At 46.1% G+C, this 20,370-nt stretch overlaps 1 protein-coding gene across 6 annotated transcripts in view; it reads right to left on the reverse strand.

Moving 5' to 3' along the window:
- The window catches only part of TWF2 (twinfilin actin binding protein 2), a 471,759-nt gene that overhangs the window by 410,171 nt on the left and 41,218 nt on the right, over positions 1 to 20,370 (reverse strand). The gene's annotated exons all lie outside the window — the stretch shown is intronic.

Genomic DNA, 20,370 nt, shown 5'->3' on the forward strand with positions numbered 1-20,370 from the left:
GGCCGGTGGCTGGGAGTGGAAAGGGGCGGGGGGAGTCGGGTGTTTAGATTCCAACTATGTTTTGGTTACCTCTTGCTTTGGATGCTGCTGTCAGATGCATGTGACCCCAGCAGGAGAACACAGGTTACAAGAGTTTGTTTTTGTTTTCTTTATCGCTTCAATAATCGAACACTGCACAAGACCCCTTCTGCCAGCACCAAACATACACCAAACATAGGTGCGCAACGAAACCTGCATGTCACAGGGTGCTAACCCTTCAAACGTTGGGAGAGGTGACAACTTGAGTGATGGTGGGGGAGGGGCAAATTTATTTGTGTGGGGGTATCGAACTTCTTTACGCATTCCAATGAGACTATTCTAGTGCAGCTTGAATGTTACAAGCAGTAAACGCTCTCCTTGAAGTCTCAAAACACCCACTTAATGAATGTTGTGATAATGAGTGGTCTCCTGTCCCCTCTTTACCCTTCCAATCACTCCCATGGTATGCAAGTACTAACCCCACATCATGATTTCAATTGCCAAGAAATGTACACAGTCATATTGCATAAACCACTAAGGCAGACTTGAATGGATCACTCTCTATTTTGCCCCGTTTGCGAGGGTGGTGCACTGATCAGTACGTTTCCAGATTTGTGATGGCTTTTATGTTGTTAAAATCCAAGTGGTCCACCCCTTGGGAGTTGCAGTATTATTATTGATAGGGTATTTATTGAGAATGAAAGAATTGGTTCCCCAATGTCGGTGGAACTGTAGCTCTGTGCACACTTTGTTAGCAAAACATCAAAATGCTAAACGAATTCAGATGTTAATAATAGGCAATATAGAATTTTAATATTACAATTCAATAGTAATGCAAGTTAAATCAAAATGTGATCAAGATTTTAAGTAAGGATAAATCAAACGTTTTTCAATTTGCTGTTTTACAATTTCACAATATAACCAATATTTTGTATGCAAAGTGCATAAGTTCACGGTTTACTGAGTAAATTAATTACAAAAGGAAGAACCTAGAGGTTCAAAGTCCATTGTTGAGATGCTTTTGGATATAAAATTAGATCACCTTAGCTGTATTTCATATCTCTGTACGACGCGTTTCAGGATGGGATGCCCTTCATCAGGTATGGACAGCTCAAGAATTCAGAAAACGTCCTACAAGTTAAATACAACATAAATAGTGTCAGTCTAAATTTACAAGAACTCTTAGATTTGTTGTTCTCATTGTACGACTACGAGAACTAACCTTTTCGTGCTGGCACTATCCTACCTGACCATACCACTTATGAAAGCTAACTTAGGTCAGGAGAATGACTCCCTTCTCCTGAGGGTACCTCTATTACCAGTCTTTAACATCCAATCAGCACATAGTCTCTCTTGACTTCTCAGATTAGTCTCTGAAGTTCCTCAATTGGGTTCGAGTTTCCCATGGTCCCTTTTGGGGTTTCCTTATTAGCTCTACATTCTTGGCCCTGGGCCTCAGCAGGTAATCTTACTATGAAATTGTTTCTCTTGGGTAATAACAGTTCCACTTACCTCAATCAATTTGGCTTTGTGTCTGGCTCTATTGCCTAGTTCCTCTGAACTCTGGTTAATCCCTTCGTTTCTTTCTATCATTATCTTTGTCTTGTACAGAATCATCTCCCCCTTTCCCAGGGTATTGTTAGGCCTTTATTTTCTCTCACACCGTTCATCTTTTCAACAATCCTTTCTCGCAATTCACAACCTTTGTAGCTACTTTGTTTCAAAGTCAACTTCGTTTCATAGCTTCTACTGCGACGAGTAAACTACGATATGATGATGCCCTTGAATCCTCATGGGCTTCCCATTCTCCCAGGTACCTTTGTTTTTGAATGGGAATGTATTTCGAAGCATTCTTCCTCTGGAGCGCTCTCGCTCTGCTCTTGACCCATCAATGGCGTCTCTTCTCCGGCATCCATCCTCTATTCTTTTGTTTCATTATAGTGACGCAGTGTTCGGCTGCTGACCTGCACAAACTGTGACCCTCTCCTGGCATTTATACAAGTGACGTGAACCAGCTGTCCACCACATACTTCCCTCTGTGGTCTCGCCACCACCACTTTCCGGGCTTCTGCTTTGTCGGGTTCTCATGCTGCGGGTCTGCAACAAGTCCGGCGTTTTGTTCTGCAGTCTACAGAGTTTGAAACTCAAGTGCTTCCTGGTTCCCGTCGTCTCTTAACTTGGCTGGGGCCTTCCCCAGCTTGCGCATGCGATCGTCTCACTCTTGGTTCTCTTCTTGCTCGCCTTCCTCTGGACTCAAACTCTTTAAAGTCCTCGTCGCAGTGAACGGGGCATTCTGAATTATCCTTTTGCATAAAGTTATGATTTCCATTAGGAGTTTCTTCGTACCAGTTCTGATACTTTATGGTTTCTCACATTTCGCCACATCCCATGTAGACCATAGCATGGATAGCTTGAGGGAATTCCTCACAGGAATGGGAGTCCTTGTCCCCAGAGGTGGATTCTCTCCCGCTGAAGTCCCCACTTGCTCCTACCCCTAGCGAAGCAAGTACACCGCCCTAGCCTCACAGGTGGGGTGCGGGAGCTTGCCCTTGGGGGAAAGGGACTAATTCCCTGAAATCATAACAGCACACAGAGATATCATTTTGGTTCCCAATATAAATCTTCTGTGCGTGTGCATTACACGAGCAGTCATTGGATTTCCCAATATACATACCATAGGATCCATTTAATCAAATCTATAATTCTAGAAGCACATATGCTTCGGATTGTACATCCTTGGGTAATTAGTAAATCTATGTATACACCCACCACCTCACGGTACAGTCGGAAATTAAAAAAAATTAAAAAAAGTATATTTCCCTTTAATTATACTGCCCCCAACCCCCTTTTGGATTTATACATGCTTATGAGTTTCTTTCGACTGTCTCACAGACAGGTGGGTACCGTCTTATTGAGTGGCTCAATTCTCCCCCTCCAGGAACCCATAGAGGTGGGTGAGATGACTGGGGTCAGTGATAGTAGAGGGGGAGAGAGAGGATGAGGAGAATATGGTATACGTTTGAGTGTAGCTTACACTTTCTGTACCTCTTCTGCATGCGAGAAGCTTTTGCTTCTACTGCCCATGACAAATCTAGGGTATTCGTCCTCCCCAGGGGGTGCCACTTCTTTGAGGCTAGGGACGAGAGCCAACCAAGCCCCCTTGGGAGGGGTCTGGACAAGTGATAACTCACTGAGTGTGACACCCCTCTTGGGGACAAGGTCTTCCATTCCAATAAGGAACTCCCGGTCCAGAGAACAACTTCTGTTTTGAACCCACCAAGTAGTGACATTTCATCAATCTTTTACGTTTCAGGTAATATTGGATCTCGCCTGAACTTCACTGTCAAAGACGAAGGATACACCCACTTAAAACCAAGAGAAGCTTTGAATCAAAGAGAGAACCGTAAGAAGGGGAGAGTGTCTGACGTAGCTAGGTCCTCAAGGGGCAGAGTTGCTGAACAAGCAGCCCGAGAGCGAGAGAACGCCAGAAGCCTGCTACAACTAACAGTGGAGCAACCGCTGATGGGGCAGAGTCTGACAAAGTCCTGCTTGGTGCCGTGTCCACGAGAAAGCCATGGTGGGTCCGGGACCCGCTAAACAACGCAGAGACCAGTCAAATCTGGGAGGAAAGAAACCTCTGATCTGCCGACATGTGCAGAGCCTACCGAATCAGAAACGGAGAGCAAGTCGGTAGTAGACCCAAGAACGAGAGATCCTGACGCCAAGTCCTGTGAAGAAACCCAACCTAAGAGATGGAACCCGGGTGTTGCAGGAAAGGGGGAGGCAACTGGAATTGAACAAACTGTATGAAACATGCTACAATACTGGTTATGGGAACCTGAGAAACACAAATTATCGGCCTTGCGAGAGTCCACAAGATTGGTATGACGAGTATAGAAGGGGCCCGGCCGCGCCCTATAAGAGACATGGAAATGAGACTTTGGGAGAGCCCACAAAAGATTTTTGATAAAAGCATAAAAGGGGGGCGACTGCGCCCTATGAGAGACAATGAGAAACAAATTGATATGAATGTGAAAGCAGCTTATGAGTGCATGAAACACACCCAACTACAAACCTTCTGAGAAAGTACAAGAGTATTAACTATAGCGGTCCAAGAAGGACAGGAATACTCTAGCAGAAACAGTACGAAAGTGGACCAAAGTAGACATTAAGGTACGTTACGATAACCTGAGAAACCTGAAGATTAAGCCGTTGGAGAGGCCACTGAAGTTGTTGTACATGATACATCAAGAGGGTCAAGAACGCCCTATCAAAGACAGTGTGAAACTTAACAAATCTAGGGGATTTAAAGTTAGAAAGCTGGTCAAAAGAGGTGCAAGAAGGCTTCAAGAGGGATCCAGAGCCCCAAAGGGGCTAAACCAGTTTACCTATAACAAGAACTGTGAAGTCGAATGAGAAGTGCCCTACGAAGCTTAAGAGACTTTCTTTTATTGACTTTAAACCCCTTCATTTTGCATTACAAGAACTTTGTGTTGTTTCCTGGAGCTCCGACCTTTCACCTTGAGAAAAAGCCCAGCGAGTCCGGCTAAAGGAAAGTTACCAGAAGCGGAACATTCTGGTCTTATTTAGTTGTTCGCTATAGTGGTATGGGTAGTTTGAAGAAGGTTTTGGACCAAAGCCATTTTGTTTGGACTTTTGATGACGGACAGGCAACCTTAGTTCATTTTTGTAGGCAAGGGCCATCCCTGTAGCAAAAGGGAAAGCAAGCCATTTTCTTTATAATTACAATTAAATCCTTAAAACGCACTCCTTCTGGTCCGCACAGTACAAATTGGTGCTGTGCAGTAATAAACCTCATTTTATCTGAGGGTGGTGATCTTGCAATAATCCTGCCTATAAAGCTTTTATATTATCTTTTGTTAGCCAGGCCCTTCTACCCCCAAACTACTGCTTAAAGGTTTGAAGTTGTGTATCAGTGGGGGTTGCAGTCGACTAGAGTGACCACATAGCTGTCATGATGCCTACCACCAGGCATCAGGACCAAGGCCCTCAGCTCCGGGAGCAGGCATCCAGACATTTGTTTAAACCTCAACAGCCCGGCTAGGGGCTGTCTGGGTTCAGTCCTGGCACCTTAGGCGCCAGGCTCATCATAGAAATCAGTCCTGGCGCCATAGGCACCAGGCTCATAGACTTTACTTACCTGATGCAGACCATGCTGCAAAAGAGTCCAAGCCTACATGAGGCCTGGATGGGACTATTTTGTTACAGGGACTATTTTTTACTCGGGCGTGGCTCTAGGGAACTTCTTACCTGGAACTACTTTGGAGGCTATTTAAACCACACCCGAACAGCAGCACATGCTTCGCGTTATTCTGCATCCAGCAGCGTGACGCTCACCGTGCCTGCAGCCAGCATCCAGTCTTCTGCCACGCCCGCGTGCCTGCAGCCAGCACCCAGTCTTCTGCCACGCCCGCCTCGAATCCAGAGCTCCTAGAATAAAGAAGAAGATAAGGACAAGGTTAGAAAACGAACTTATTTCAAATTCCTCACCTAATTCCAGAACCATTTCATCTCCGGACCTTGAAAGTACATCAGTCCTGCACGCGTCGCTTCGCCAGCTCCAGCACAGCGCCATACTTGCCAGTTCTCACAGCATCTTTCGATCCGGCACTGTCTCCATCATTTCTTCGCCGTAATCCGGCACCTAGGGGACACAAGAAAAAACAAGGTGAGCCAAGGGAATCAAAAAATACAACCTCTTACCACCATAGACTTACCACTGGCGGTATTATTCCATAACTCTCCACATTTTCATATGCCGAAAAACAACACGTTAACGCATGCAATAGTTACCGGACAGCGTTGGGTAACTCAGACTCTTACCTGAACGCCAGCAGCAGCTACGAGACCTTCTCACGAACTCAGTTGCAACTTAAGGAAGGAAGGGGACAAGAGTGAACATCGGGCACATTGAACTCTTTGAACTTGATACTTGCCAATCCCGCCAGGGACTTCAGAGTCAATACTTACCGCCTTCAAACCAGTTAAGTAACTGGTATCTACGCACCCCTGCAAGACACGCAGGATAGAGAGCTCATCTTTTACGAACATAAGGTGAGGTTACTAAGGGGATATCGGAGGTGATTAGTGGGGGAGAGCGAGAACAGCTGGGAGGCCATCACTAAAACCCACAGGTGGTTAATCCCTGTCTCCACTTGCAGGAAAATACTTCTTCGGGTCCAGCAGACAAGACTAGGCAGGCCAGTCCAGACAGTCATCTCTGCACTACGCATCACGTTGAAGGAGACCGCAGCTGTCCGGGTCCGATCGACACCCCTGTGGCCGGTGCCAAGAGACTAATGCCCTCAGGAGAGAACTGATTGTCTCAAAGGAGCGCACGGATGATCTGGCTAGGCAACTACTGCAAAACCAAGCTGGGTAAACGCCCCTACCTGGATATGGGGGAAACCCAACCCCCGTTTCATCAAGCAATCCAGTGCAAGTGGTTTTATCAGGAAATTTTCCGTTAGCTCCACCCGAACGCTTTGCTGGGGACCCCAAAAGGTTCGCCGTATTTATGAACCAATGCCGCTTGCACTTTTTATTCAGACCGGGAGCCTTTCCAAATGACCAAGCCAAAGTAGCCTTTGTATTGTCATATCTTAGTGGCAGCGCAGCGGATTGGTCCATTCCATTAGTCAACCAGGATGACCCTCTTCTCCGGGATTTTCAGGGTTTTAAAAGGAGCATAGAAAAACTATTCGCCAGACACGCATAGGGTCAAGCCCTGGACAACAAAATGTTATCCTTACGACAAGGTAACCAGGATCTGCTAACCTATATTGCAACCTTCAATAGGTTGGTGGTGGAAACCGGGTGGCCGGAGGAAAAACAAATTACATTGTTTCATCGTGGACTTCGAGGAGAACTCAAAGATGTCTTGGCTCAAGTTGTGAACCCACCTCAGGATTGCACAGAATTTATAGACTTAGTGGTCCAGCTAGACCACCGACTTCAGAACCGAAAGACTGATCGAGCCAAGTTCGAGAACCGGGTATTGGTTAAACCCAACGTTGCCCCCAAAGGAACAGATGCATCTGAACCTATGCAGATCGGGGGGGGGGGATCCTTAACTCAAAAGGAAAGAGAAAGAAGACGACAGATGCAGTTGTGTCTGTACTGTGGAACCTCAGGACATTTTCTACGGGATTGCCCTACAAAACCACCCAAGAAGGTGGTAGGAGTTGCTGATAAAAGCCACATTGAGCCTGATTCGGGAAACGACCACGCCCGACAAGCGTAGAGTTCCGCTTGCCGAGCTTAAAGAAGGACACTCAGACCTCGCATCTGATCATCCCAATGGTCCTACTTGATCCCAGGCAGCCATCACGTATGCACGCAGTAAGGGCATACATAGATAGTGGGGCCGTAGGAAACTATATGGACCACGAATTGGTGTCAAGGATGAATCTACCTCTTTGCAAAAAGACCACTTCGGATGTCATCACCACAGTTGATGGAACTGAGATTGCCTCGGGGCCTGTAACTCATTCCACTACAGAGATGACACTGTTGAGTCAAGATGGGCATCGAGAGACTATTGTGTTTGATCTAATCAAAGCCCCACAGTTCCAGATAATACTGGGGATGCCACGGTTGGAAACACATAATCCTTGTATAGATTGGCGAGAGAGGAGAATAACCTTCCTGGATTGTGCACACACCTGTTACCCAGAGAAAACTTTGAACAAAGGCCTGGCTCCAGTCGTTAACCCAATCGTGCAGTTACCTCAGGAATACCAAGAATTTCAGGATGTTTTTCAAAAAGAACAGGCCAATACATTACCACCTCACAGATCATACAATTGTCAAATCAACCTCCTACCCAGTGCACAACCCCCATGCAGTAGAATCTACGCCCTCACGGAACCTGAAAATCGTCACCTACGGCAATAATTGGACCAATACCTTGCTAATGGCTTTATTCGTCCTTCCAAGTCTCCTTCATCCTCAGCTTTATTCTTCGTGCCAAAAAAGGAAATAATGTGTAATGTCAATGGCCCTCAGTTGTTTCTTAATATGGCATAGCCACTGAACTTTACCCCCAACATCCCTAGATATCATAAAAGTAATCAACTCATGGGAGAGGTTAGCTCTCTCGGAACCCATTAATCTTAACCAACCACATCTCGAATTGGACTGCAGCCCAACGCCATATATACAACAAAACATGGCGCTGATGGCGACAGGCCCAATATTTTCTTCAAAAAGTGATTTTCCACAATTTGTATGGGGGAAACATTGGAATAGCTCCACAGCTCCATCCCAAATCTGGCAACCAAGGCTGCTTTACCATTATACAATTTGAGTATCAGGTCGACTGGTTTGGCCCTGAAATTTAACAAAACGCTTAAGACCCCTCCCAGAGTTGGTTTAAAACCGACAGCCTGTTTTGTAATATGGCCTGGGGCACAAAAAATAGGATAATCTGACCCCCAGGTAGTCGAAATAATCAACCCTGGGGATCACACTGCTCATAGAGTACATGGCCCTGAATTTTACCTTTTGCCTCCCCTTCCAGCAGGCCATCACCACTGATTCTAGTTTTCACTCCTCACCCTGCCATGCCAGCCCAGACGTACCACACCATACCCCACTCCTCCGCCCATTACTCCCCTCCCCAATTTTCTCCCACTCCTCCGCCCATTACTCCCCTCCCCAATTTTCTCCCCTCTCTCAGCAGCCCCCTCCCCATGCAGATGAGATTTCACCATTAAAAAGGCGACTCCGGCAGCACACTGGCGCGGCCCTCTCCAGAAACCATCCATTACTCACCAGCCCCTGCCTCACGCAACTCATCCCGAGAACTAGTTTAGCATCTCACACATGACATGCGCTAATATGAAACGTCTTTAATCTTCCCATTGGTTTATACGTACGATAGTCACCTGCTCTTAGTTGTTTGATAAAGGCATGCAGCTTGTTGTTGTGTAGTGTGTGCATACAAGCAAGAAACCAGAAACCTTTCATGAGAAGATATCTCTCAAAGTACAACCAGCTAATAAACCACACGCAACAAAATACTAGGTGTTTTTAACTAAAACAGACATCACTGAAATAATCCACTGTCAAAATCAGTCAGTTTAACGGAAGAGATATCACTCATAGCTCAGTTTCAACTGATATGAAATCAAAGGCAGTCCGTTTACAGATGTGATCCAGAGTACAGGGGGACATTGGGCAATGGCACTCTTAGTACATTGGCAATGCGGACAGGAACCTCACTTTACCCCTGTAAAGAGGTTTCCAATTTTCAGGTTCTGTGTACATCCTTTATCAGACTGTGTGCAAAGTTAGTGTGTTTGGAGATGAAGCCCTATTGGCTTTAAATTCATGTACATGAACTACACTGTTGTTAATGGAGTAATTTTGAGCACAATCATGGATCCATATCCAATACTGAATTCTTTGACAGTAGCGTGACACTGAAGGATTGCCATCTAGCAAGGGCATAGAAGCCCTGGCTTTTAAAATGTTTATTTAAATCACAAATGTGGGTAATTCTCTCCCAGAAAGGGTGGTCTCCCCCTCTCCACCAATTCTATACCAAAAACATAGTACCCGTGTGTGTGTCTGGCTGAATCAGTAGCCTGATCTGAAGCCCCCTGCACTACTGTGGCACAATGCAGGTTCAGGCCACAGGTACCAACTTGACAGCTGCAGTGACAGCCAAGTCCCTGTTGCACATTGGTTGCATTTAAGATATGCACCTCTGTGGCAAAATACCATAATTGTGAGTTTATTTTCCTGGTGCCACGGTAAACTTTAAATATCAGCCATACCAGAATTAGGGAATGGCAGATGGCATTTGTCATAATTATTATAACCACTTCAAACTGATATCACACGTGTCAGCCCTAAGAGCCCAGATCATCTGTAGAGGTGTAATGTGTATTCCGCCCCCCTAGCCCCTTCCAGGCTGTCCTTGCAGCTGCAAACAAGACTGTAGCCTGGGGGTTGCCTCTATTGGCTCCTTTTGAGGGCAGGTACCACACTCCCCATAGAGCCAGCCACTCCACAGTAAGCTTTCTTGTTAACAGGAATCAAGGGGTACACCCATTCACAAAAGAAGTAGCATCACACCAGGGTGCTCCTGTAATGCTCACTTGGAGTACTTGGCCTTTAGGGGTCACCGGGAAGTCCCAACCACTCACTCATGGATACCACAGATCTACTGAAACAGGGAATTGGCATCTGCGTGGGAGGGGTGGAGTCGGTTGGCATCTTCCTCCCTGCCTTGTGTGAATGGTTAGCATGCTCCTCTCCAAGTCTCTAGGTACGATGCCTACAAAACAGAATAATACTGTTTAACTATGTTCATATTAGTGCACCCTCCCCCAGTACACCCACCACTAAAATCCCCTTTGTGCCTATGTGCAGAGTGGAGAAAATCTTCAAGCTTTTTGGGGCAGCATCGCTATCCCTAGAAAACACAGTCCTGACGCTGTTCGCTTTAGCTGGGAGTTGAAAACCCCTGTTCAACCTCCCAATGTCCAATTCACTTGAGTACGATGGTCGTGCCTAAAGTAAATGCAGTGTTCATGCCTATAACTTTCAGATCCCGGATAAGTAGCAGAACAGGGGGTGGGGGGAAATTCTAAGTAAGAGTTGTCTTAGAGAGGATCGCCGGATACGGTTGATGACTTCAGGTTAGTGATTCCAGTCCAGGTGGGTGTTGAGCGAGAAGTCTCCAGTGTTCTGGTGCAGCATTGTATAAAGAATACAAAGCAAGGTGCCAGTTGTGGGGCGAGGCTTAAATAGTCTCAGATCCAAGATGGCAGACAAGATCACAAGATCCGGCGGGATTGCAAGCTCAGTTGACTCATAGGCTTTGGTCACGTTGTGCATATGTAGCTACAGGCTTTTCTCCACATCTGCACCAGTTTTATCCAGGACCTAATGGGTGCTGGGTTTAGGTGGTGGAGGCCTATCAGGTGTGTGAGGCCTGCATAGCGTGTCTGTTTGGCCCCATCTGATTTTGATGGGGGGTGTGCCATGACAGCTGCATACCAAAAGGGCCTTGGATTCCACAGAGAAGGTATTAGTGCAGAACATTTTACAAGCTGGTGGAAGGTTCCACCGCCTTCCTCTCCTCTCCACTTCCCATAGCACAAAGCACTTTGGGTGTGATGTCATAAGGCAAAGTTAATTTCTTCCCAAGCAGAGAATGGGCCCTTAAGCAGGCTTGCTTTTGTCCAGTCCCCTGTAGACTGCCTTTAAAATAGTGAGTCTCCCATCCCTTCCCAGATTCACTTAGGGACAAACACCCAAGGAAGAATTTAGTTGGACCTCTGATGAGGTCGACTTCCTCTCTCCACCAGTGAGTTGAAGACAGTGTCCAAGGCAGAGGTGGGCTCTGTTCTCTATCCATCCGCAGAGCACATTTTTGTGAACCTGCTGCTAGAAGACCTGCCTCTCTGCCAGTCACACTGCTGCCCGGGAGCTCATAGTTGTTTAGGACCCATGAAAGTGCACACCAGCCTCCCTTGCCTTGGGAGCCCAATAACAAGGACTACACTTGTCCATGAGACCCACGAGATGGGCTTGTAGGACCAGACAGCCAAGACAGCCTGTATTCCTGCATTCCCGCCATTGAACCGCTGCGATCCATGGTCCAAGCCCGCCCAAACGCATTGAGCCATCAGGAAACTCCAGAGCTGCCTTTGGCACTCACCAAGCTCTTTAAACTCGAACTGCACATTTGAAGCTGTTTGACACCGCACTGTTTGCTGAGCTGCTTGTTACCTCAGCGCGAATCACAAGCTCTTTGCTGCATCTGCCACCTTCAAACCACTGGTCACCCTGCAAGGATCTTGGTTGCCCATCTTCTTCACCAGTCTAACTGGTCCTGGTAGATCATCGCGCCCTGACCAGCAGATGCCGCATCGAACCGACCTGCACACCCATTCTCCAGTATCTTCACGGCTTAATAGACCGTCAAACTGACTTTGGTGGTCCTCATGATCCAAAGCCCTTCAAATGCTTTAAACAAATCACGAAGAACAATACATTCAGTCACCAGCATCTTCACCATCGAATCAGCCGTTAAACAGACCCTGGTAGCCTCGCAATCCGCTCTTCAAGCATCACCATTGAACCACAACAAGCTCCTTTTCGACCCCTCCCCAACACCGCTCCCAGCCTAGAACGCGGCCACCGGAATAGAGCAGCTTGGAACGCTTGAATAGCAGAGAGAAGCCTGGTTCCCCACTGTCGAACCGCCAAGAACGTTCTATTGACTCATAACTGCCACCTGGTCCATTTTGGAACCTAGGAACTGGTTAGGTCACTTGTGCACCTTTTTCTTGCAAGACACATCGTTTTAAAAGAACATTGTGATCACTGAATTGTCCGTCATCTACGTATTCTTGCCCAAAGTGCTTCTTTCATCAGGGTTGGCTTTTGTACAGCGTTTCTATTTCGTTTTCTTGCAGATGGTGTGTTTAATTAAAATATCTATATATTTTTATAGAGCCTTGATTGGACATTCCCTTTATGTTGGACTGTTAGACTTTGCGGTTTATGGTTGCTACTGAATCACATTCACACTCCTCAAGAGTACAGCCTTCCATTGGCACACATTACCACAAAAGGCATAGGAGGTACATCGCTCAACTGTGTCCGTTTTACCTTTATGATTGGATCATTGTTGGTTTGGCGAAGTCTGAGGACTAAGTAGGTGGTTGTACTACTAACTCATCCTTTCATTCCTGCAGGGCAAGTGTCATTTTGTCACAGACACGTCCTAAAGTAGAAAGCTACCAAGGTAGCTCAGCAGGTCGAGTGACAGTTTCTGAAAAGTTATGGGGCCGATTCATGGAATTATTTGCGCCGAAACTCGGGATCTGTGCGCCTTTCTGCCTGCAAATCCCCATTGGTTAAACCGGTATTTTCGGGCAGAATGGCGCACAAATCCGCGTTTTTCGGCGCAAATAATTCCATGAATCAGCCCCAAAATATTTAAAGCTGGCTGTAAATCATTCGGCTTTTTCCAATTCCTTATAAAAAAATATTTTTAAAATAGGTGCTGTAACATTCACCGTTTGGACAGAGGATGGGTTGTGATGAACGTTTGTTCATATTCAGGTTGTGGAAATATCTACCCCATAGTGAAAATCAAAAGTTGGCACTCATGAACACATGGTTCAGTTTCCGCAATTACTGCGGTCAGTTTTTGAATGACTAGTAGTAAATATCTTTAGAAGCATGCATGCCCTTTGATAAAACTCAAAGGAAAGGGCATCAAAATCACTGGGTATTTGTGGGGCAAGTCCATAAAAAAAACTAAACACGGTTTAAAGAAAGCTGGTGGATTTACATTTAAGAAGCATGTTTCACTTTGGACAGGTCTTTTTTGTCATTTCAATGACATACAAGGCTGCACATTTAGAAAACAGTAGTTTGTCAAGCAAGTGGCAAGCCCGCTTTTAACATATATGGGCCCCGCCCCATTGATATTTATGGCCCATCTATTCCCGTGGTGTCTGCTTCAGGCCCGAAACAAGAACAGGCTTAGAAAACAAAACGGCTGTAAAAAAAAGATTGACTGCTGGTCAAAGGAGCATCTTAAACACTCCTTAAAGTGCGAATTGACAGAGGGCACCAATTAGGAGGGACTTGGGGTAAGTAGCAATTGGGGATGAGGTGAAACAAATGGCACTCTTTGCTACCTCCTAGGGTCGCCTATGCACATGAGGCATTCAGCCACAAACATGACAATGGTGATCACCATAAAGCTTCTAGAAGGCCTCAAGACTAGCCACAGGTGAAGACCAACCTCCTTTGTGATTTTAAGTAGAGTCCAGGCAGCTTTCAGTACTATTGCTGTTGGGGATTGGTGTGGAGGGGGAAGGGGGTAAGCATTGCCAGGGCCACGTACAGGCCCTCGTCTCCCAGGTAAGCGAGGGTGAGGCTCAAGGCTACATACAGTGATACTACAATGTGTCTCCTCCTGCTGGTACCGACAGCTGTCGGTCTAGAGCTGGCTAGTTTCTAGGGGCGGACTAACCAGGCAACTGTCCAGGGCATAGTTGGGAGCAAGGAGCAGCAGGTAGCGTGTGAATCTCCCACCTGTAAGAGGACGGAGCAGAGAATTTAACATCGTTGAGCACAACACGGACAGAGGTAGGGAAACAAAGGCCTGCGCTGCCCATTTCCATCTACCTCCCACAATGCAGCTAATGGCTTCAAGTAGTGGAAATGGAAAAAATGTGGTGCGGGAATCACACAAGGGCCGGGGTGGGGGAGGAGTTTGGGTGGCGGTGCCCGAGCGTGCTCTAGAGGGGCAGGGCTGGTAGTGGACATCCGATCAAATTAATCTTTGGGCCTAATTCACAGAGCGTTTCCCACGGGGGTTTTGTCATAAAACACTTCTGCGAATTGGGACATTTATTTGGTTCATAACTGTTTTTGCATCCAGCAATGCTGGAATACATTTTTTTTTTTAAAAAAAAAAGCACCCATGACAGCTGTATTGCCTTTTACCGCCGGCTTTGGCACTGGTGTGTAATGCACAATGCTGCTACATGCACAACTGATTCCTTTCAGTTGTACATGTAGCAAGCATTGTGCATTACACACCAGTGCCAAAGCCAGCGGTAAAAGGCAATGCTGCCGTCCCGGATAAATAGTATTCCAGCGCGGTTCCTGGGCTTGGGCGGCCGACTCTGGCCAGATCCCGAGATCCGGCTACACATCTGGTGCCGGATCTCTGATTCGCCGAGAGCTGGCCCAATGACCAGCACTGAATGGCTTAATACTCTGCTGCACTTTTTAAAAACATTTTTTTTTAATTTTTTAGGGAAAGCACCCACTTAACAAATTAACACTGTGAAACAAATCATGCTCAGAGTGAACATTTCCAGAATGGAAGGTTGGTCGTTTATGGTAAACTGGCAGGACTGCTTTTTTCCTATTTTTGCTGGATTTAATCTAAAGCGCCAGAAATAGTGAGCCTGTGGGGGCAGGAGTGGGTTACCAAAGTAAATGGCCAAAGGAAGGCGTAATATGAGGGGGAGGAGAGACATTGGCATTACTCTATGGTATTTTAGAAGGGGACTAGGCTCATTTTGTTGTTTGTGGAATGTTTTAGGGTAATCAAATGAGTGACTCCATGTAATCTGAACACCACTGGCGTTTACTTTTGAAAAACATTATTTTCTAGTATGTTATTCCAGTTGAAACAAAAGACTACAACCCCCCAGAATGCATTGATGTTACTCGAAAGCCCAGGAATGGGAACACATGCTCAGGTGACATGGAGCAACATTTCCAAACTATGTTCTTTACTGGGAGGCAAAAACAGTAAATTAGTATGGGGGAAAAAGCAAGCATTAGCAAAGGGGTCAGCAGTTAGAAAAAGCAGAAGTGTTGAAGGCGCAGGGGGATTGCAATTAAGGGTATTTCTTCCTTATGGGTGGGAGGACGGGTTGGGGGTGTGTGCGCACAGGCATTTTTTCACAGTAAATCAGACAAACACACCCAAAAGGTAGAAAATAATGATTGTAGCAACAATTAACCACAAAGTCAACAGACTTTACATGTGTCCGGTGAAAAGGTTTTTTTTCTTGATACTTTAGGTATTGAGATCACCGGCCCATGCACGTTCACGATTTGTCTAGCTTTACAATTGCATGTCCAAGTTACCATCATTTCAAAGGTTTTAACAGGATATATTGATATAAAACCTATTACAAGTATTATCATACAGTAAGGAACTTGCATCGTTGCCAGGTATTCAAAGAAATGGCCAGCTTTTACCATCAGACAACAGCAACCAGCACACATTACAAGGCATTTCAAAATGTTGGGATACTTACATCATATAATTATACTTGGGTGATTTATATAGAGCTTAATTTAGATGTACCACTTCCAAGCTCAGGATTAAATCAGTTTAAATGTTAACTACTGATGGTACAAGTTTCATCGCCCTCCGAATGAAGAAGGGCCTAGTCGGTGAGGTTTCAAGCTTGGCACACGGCATTGTCCCATTCCCAAGCCCTGCAGGTTGCACAAGAGGTTCCAATGCAGCATGCAACTGTCTAGAGCTTCTATTTTTGGAAGCAGGTGAATCAAAGGATAGCTTACAATCTGCATTAACTGTAGTAGGACCACCTTACCCTAGAGTGAGGGATCGTGAGGTCCACCCAATCGCACAACACTTTGCTGGTCACTCTCCAACAAACTTCAAATGAAAACCTATTCACTGGTCAGACAGTCGCAGTGGTCATTCAGCAGGAATCCACATTTCCACCATGAAACCTTTCAGAGGGTGGCAAAGATCCTTGAAAGGGCCACCAGACAACTTGTAGAGTTACACAAACCACTACACCAAGCTCCTGATCAAGAGTCCTATGAATGTTGAAAGAATCCCAGCGCAGGAACAGAGGACGTTGGAGGCCTGAAAGAGTGACCCTTTGTTGGATCAGATATGCCATCCATTCCAGTTAGGTCTCTCGACTGAGCGTCAGCACAGTCTTTCATGGAGTTCTTTTCTAGAGAAGCACAATTTAAAATGTACTATACTCCCTATTTAGGGAAGTTGGTAGCAACATTTAGGGTGGTGCATTTCTAGGCAAGTGAGAACTTTTTAATTTCAAACAAAAGGTATACATGTTTCTTGTTATTTTGATAAGCTTTTATACTGTGCTGACCACCACTGTTGTGGTCTTACAGCCCAAAGGTTTGTCCAGACAAGAGCATATTGTTTAGTTTAGTTTATTCATTCATTTGTATTGCGCACCAAACCCGAGGGTATGAGGGCACAGGAGCAACAAGGTTATTAACAGCTTAGTTACATGTTACAATAATTACAATAGGATCAAAGATGGTTAGAGCAGTCACAATAAAGACAAAGGTTTGCAGATTTACAAGTATACATATTTACATAGTGGGTAACGGAGGTGGGTAGGATGGAATTAGCGGTCATTGTTCTTTATCCAATGTATGTAGTTGCGTCTAAAGTGTGAGAAGGTTTGGGGTGTCCTTAGAGAGGGTGGTAGGGAGTTCCAATGCTGGGCTGCTTTCACCTGGAAGCTGTTGCCACCCATTTTAGTGCGTTTGAACCTGGGAACAGTGAGTAGGTTGGCGTTGGAGGTTCTAGTAGGTCTGTTGGACATATGTTTACTTATTCTATCGACAAAGTAGCGGGGGGCAGCGTTGTTGAGGCATTTGTGTGTTAGTGAGGCTACTTTGAGCAGGGTTGTATCTATAGTGTTGAGCCAGTTATGGGATCTCCTAATGTTAGAGATGTGTTCTTTCTTGGGGATGCTAAGCGCTGCTCTGAGAGCATTGTTTTGTAGCGTCTGTATTTTGTTGGTAACCTGTTTGCTAGCTCCTACGTAAAAGGCATTACAATAGTCCAGTTTTGATAATACAAGGGCTCTGGCTAATGTAATGCAGCTCTGGGTGGATAGGAAGGGTTTGGCTGCTCTTATAAGCTTACATGTGTAGGCCGTGGAGGATGCCATGGAGCTAACCGGTTTATGGAAGGAGAGGGAGGAGTCAATGTATATTCCTAAGGTTTTCACTTTCTTAGCTACTTTAATCAGGTTCCCGTCTATTATGAAGCTGGTGTAGTTGGGGTCCAATTTGGTTAGGTTTGCGGTGGAGCCAAGTAAGATGAGTCCAGTCTTCTCATCATTCAGGCATAGACTGTGAGATGCCATCCATGCCTGGATGATGAGGTACACCTTGTTCACCAAGGCCAAATCATGGTTGTAATCTCCCGTCAACGGGATGAGGATCTGGGTATCATCGACATAATTAGTGTAGGTGATACCTAGACCATCTAGATCATCAAACAGGGGCTTTGTGAACACGTTGTACAGTGTAGGGGAGACGCATGAGTCCTGGGGGACTCCGCATGTAATGGGGATGGGGGTCGGCGGCAGCTGTGGTGGAGAAGACACGCATGGATCTGTTGCTGAGGAATGACTCGATCCAGCCGATGTCTTCTTGGGAAAAGTGGGCAGCTGAGTCCAGGTGATTGCATAAGATTTTGTGATCAACCAGATCAAATGCCGCAGAGAGGTCTAGGAGGAGCAATAAGGCAGTTTTCCCATTGTCTCTAAGAGTGTCAATTTGAGCCTTCAGGTCGATAAGGGATGTTTCTGTCCCGTGTTGGGGTCTGAAGCCTGATTGCCGAATACTGAGGAGATGGTTTATTTCAAGGAATATTTGGATTTGCTGGTCGGCTGTCTTGTCTAATATCTTGAGCAGGAAGGGGACGGTGGTAATGGGTCTGTAGTTGGTGGGAATGGAGGGGTCAAGAGAGGGCTTTTTGAGAAGGGGGGAGGACCCAGGACTCTGAGGTTGCTGGAGACGGTACCTGAGGAGAAGGAGGCGTTGATGAGTCTTGTGATGAATGGTGAGAGGTCTCTTGCCGCATCTTTAATAATTTGAGGAGGGGGGGGGGGCAAAGGTTGCCCTGACAGTAGGATGGTTTTAGACTGAGAATGATTTTTTCCACTTCAAGAGTGGAGACTTTGGAGAAGCTAAAGCGAGAGGGGTTGGGCAGAGGGTGTTGGGGCGTGGGACGCGGGGTCACGTTAGTGGGGTTGGTTGGTTTGGCTATGGAATCTTTCTTGTTTTTAATTTATTTTAGTTTGAAGGCCTGTGACTTTATTGTTTAGGGCATTTTGGACACTGGTGCACCATTGTTTGTCCTTCAAGCAAGTGTCTGGAGTTAGCACAGGTGTTTCCAGTTCTTTAATGATCGTAAACAACTCTTTGGTGCTGGAGTTGGATTGTGCAATTCTCTGGTTGTAAGACTCTTGTTTGGCAGCTAAGATTTCTTTTTTGTAGTTGGACCTTATTTTATTGAGCAGTATTTTGTTGTGGTCTGTGGGAGATTGTCTCCAGGCTTGTTCCTTTTTGTGTTTTTCTAATCTAAGAGTTTTAAGGTGATTAGAGAACCAATGGTTGAGATGCTTTTTCGGTTTACATTTTCTTAATTTTAATGGTGCAATGGAGTTTAAGGCTGTGCGTATGATTTTGTTATAGCCTTCAACAAGGGCGTGGGGGTTGGAAGTGGCAGGGAATTGGTTAAGTGTAGGGAGGATGAGAGGGATCAGTTTTTCCACTGTGATATTTTTCTTACTTTTCGTGGGGATGGCTGAGGCTAGCACGTTGTTGGTGATGGGGCTCGAAGCTTCGAGGGTAAAGGAGAGATGGTGGTCAGACCAAGGTTGAGGGGAGTTATTAGTGATGGAGGCCGCACAGTTGTAGTCTGCTACCTAGTCAAGGGTTCTCCCTTTGTTATGGGTGTGGCCAGATACTTTTTGGGTAAAGCCTAATTCAGAGAGAGTATTGTTGACGAGGGTAGCCTGGTGATCTTTGGGGTCTTTAAAGCCTAGGTTGAGGACCCCTAGGAGAAGGCTCTGGGAGGAGTTTTTTAGGTTATTGGTGAGGATGGTGCTAAGGTCTTTGTCGAAGGATCCTAAGGGTCCGGAAGGTCGGTAGAGTAAGTGGATGGATATCGTTTGGGAGTTAATAGTAGGCAGCTTAGCTGTGAGTGATTCACATAATGGGAGGTGGGTTGAGGAGTCAAGTCTAACATTGAGGTTTGTTTTGGCAATTACGGCCAGGCCACCACCTCTAGATTCTGTTCTATCCGCTTGGAGGGTGGTGTAGTCGTCGGGGATGGCTAACGAGAGAGCTGGTCCTGTGGCTGCGTGGAGCCAGGACTCGGTTATGGCTAGGAAATCTAGATCTGCTGCTAGAATGAGGTCCGCTATATCTGTAGCATGGGCTATTATAGAGCGTGCGTTAATGAGGGCGCCTTTTATAGTTGCGGCAGTAGTCTTAATGGGGGTGGGGATGGTGGCTGTGTTGTAAGCTTTGTGTTTGGGCGTAATAGTTGGTGGGCTGGACTTGGGTCTTTCCAACGTAAGTTTGGCACAGGTGCTGATGGTATTGGAACGGTTAGTCAGTTTGGACTGGATCGAGTCCCTGACTCGAGGCTCGTACAGTTTAGGTAGTCTGGACCGTAATCGGGTATTTCTTTCGGAGAAGCTACATCGTAGGGAGAATTGGGGCAGCATGGTTGTGGCGTAGGGCTCTATGGGTGGTGGTGGGGTGGTGCCAATGGTGGCCAAGCTCAGGGTGGAGCTAGGCAGGCATGAAGAATTAATAAGGTGGAGACCGATTCTCAACAGTATTGAATAGATGCCTGGTAGGAACATTATATTGTGGTGTGTGGCCTGGTTGGCAATCAGCAGATGCTGCATATGTGGCTAGGATGTACACGGAGGACTTTTTTTAAAGTAAGCTGACACAATGCCTAGATTCGGGATACAAAGTAAGCTGACACAATACCTTGGTTTGAGA

This window comes from Ambystoma mexicanum, chromosome 2p (genome assembly GCF_040938575.1).
Source record: "Ambystoma mexicanum isolate Mex_15411 chromosome 2p, UKY_AmexF1_1, whole genome shotgun sequence".
Lineage (NCBI taxonomy): Eukaryota > Metazoa > Chordata > Amphibia > Caudata > Ambystomatidae > Ambystoma > Ambystoma mexicanum.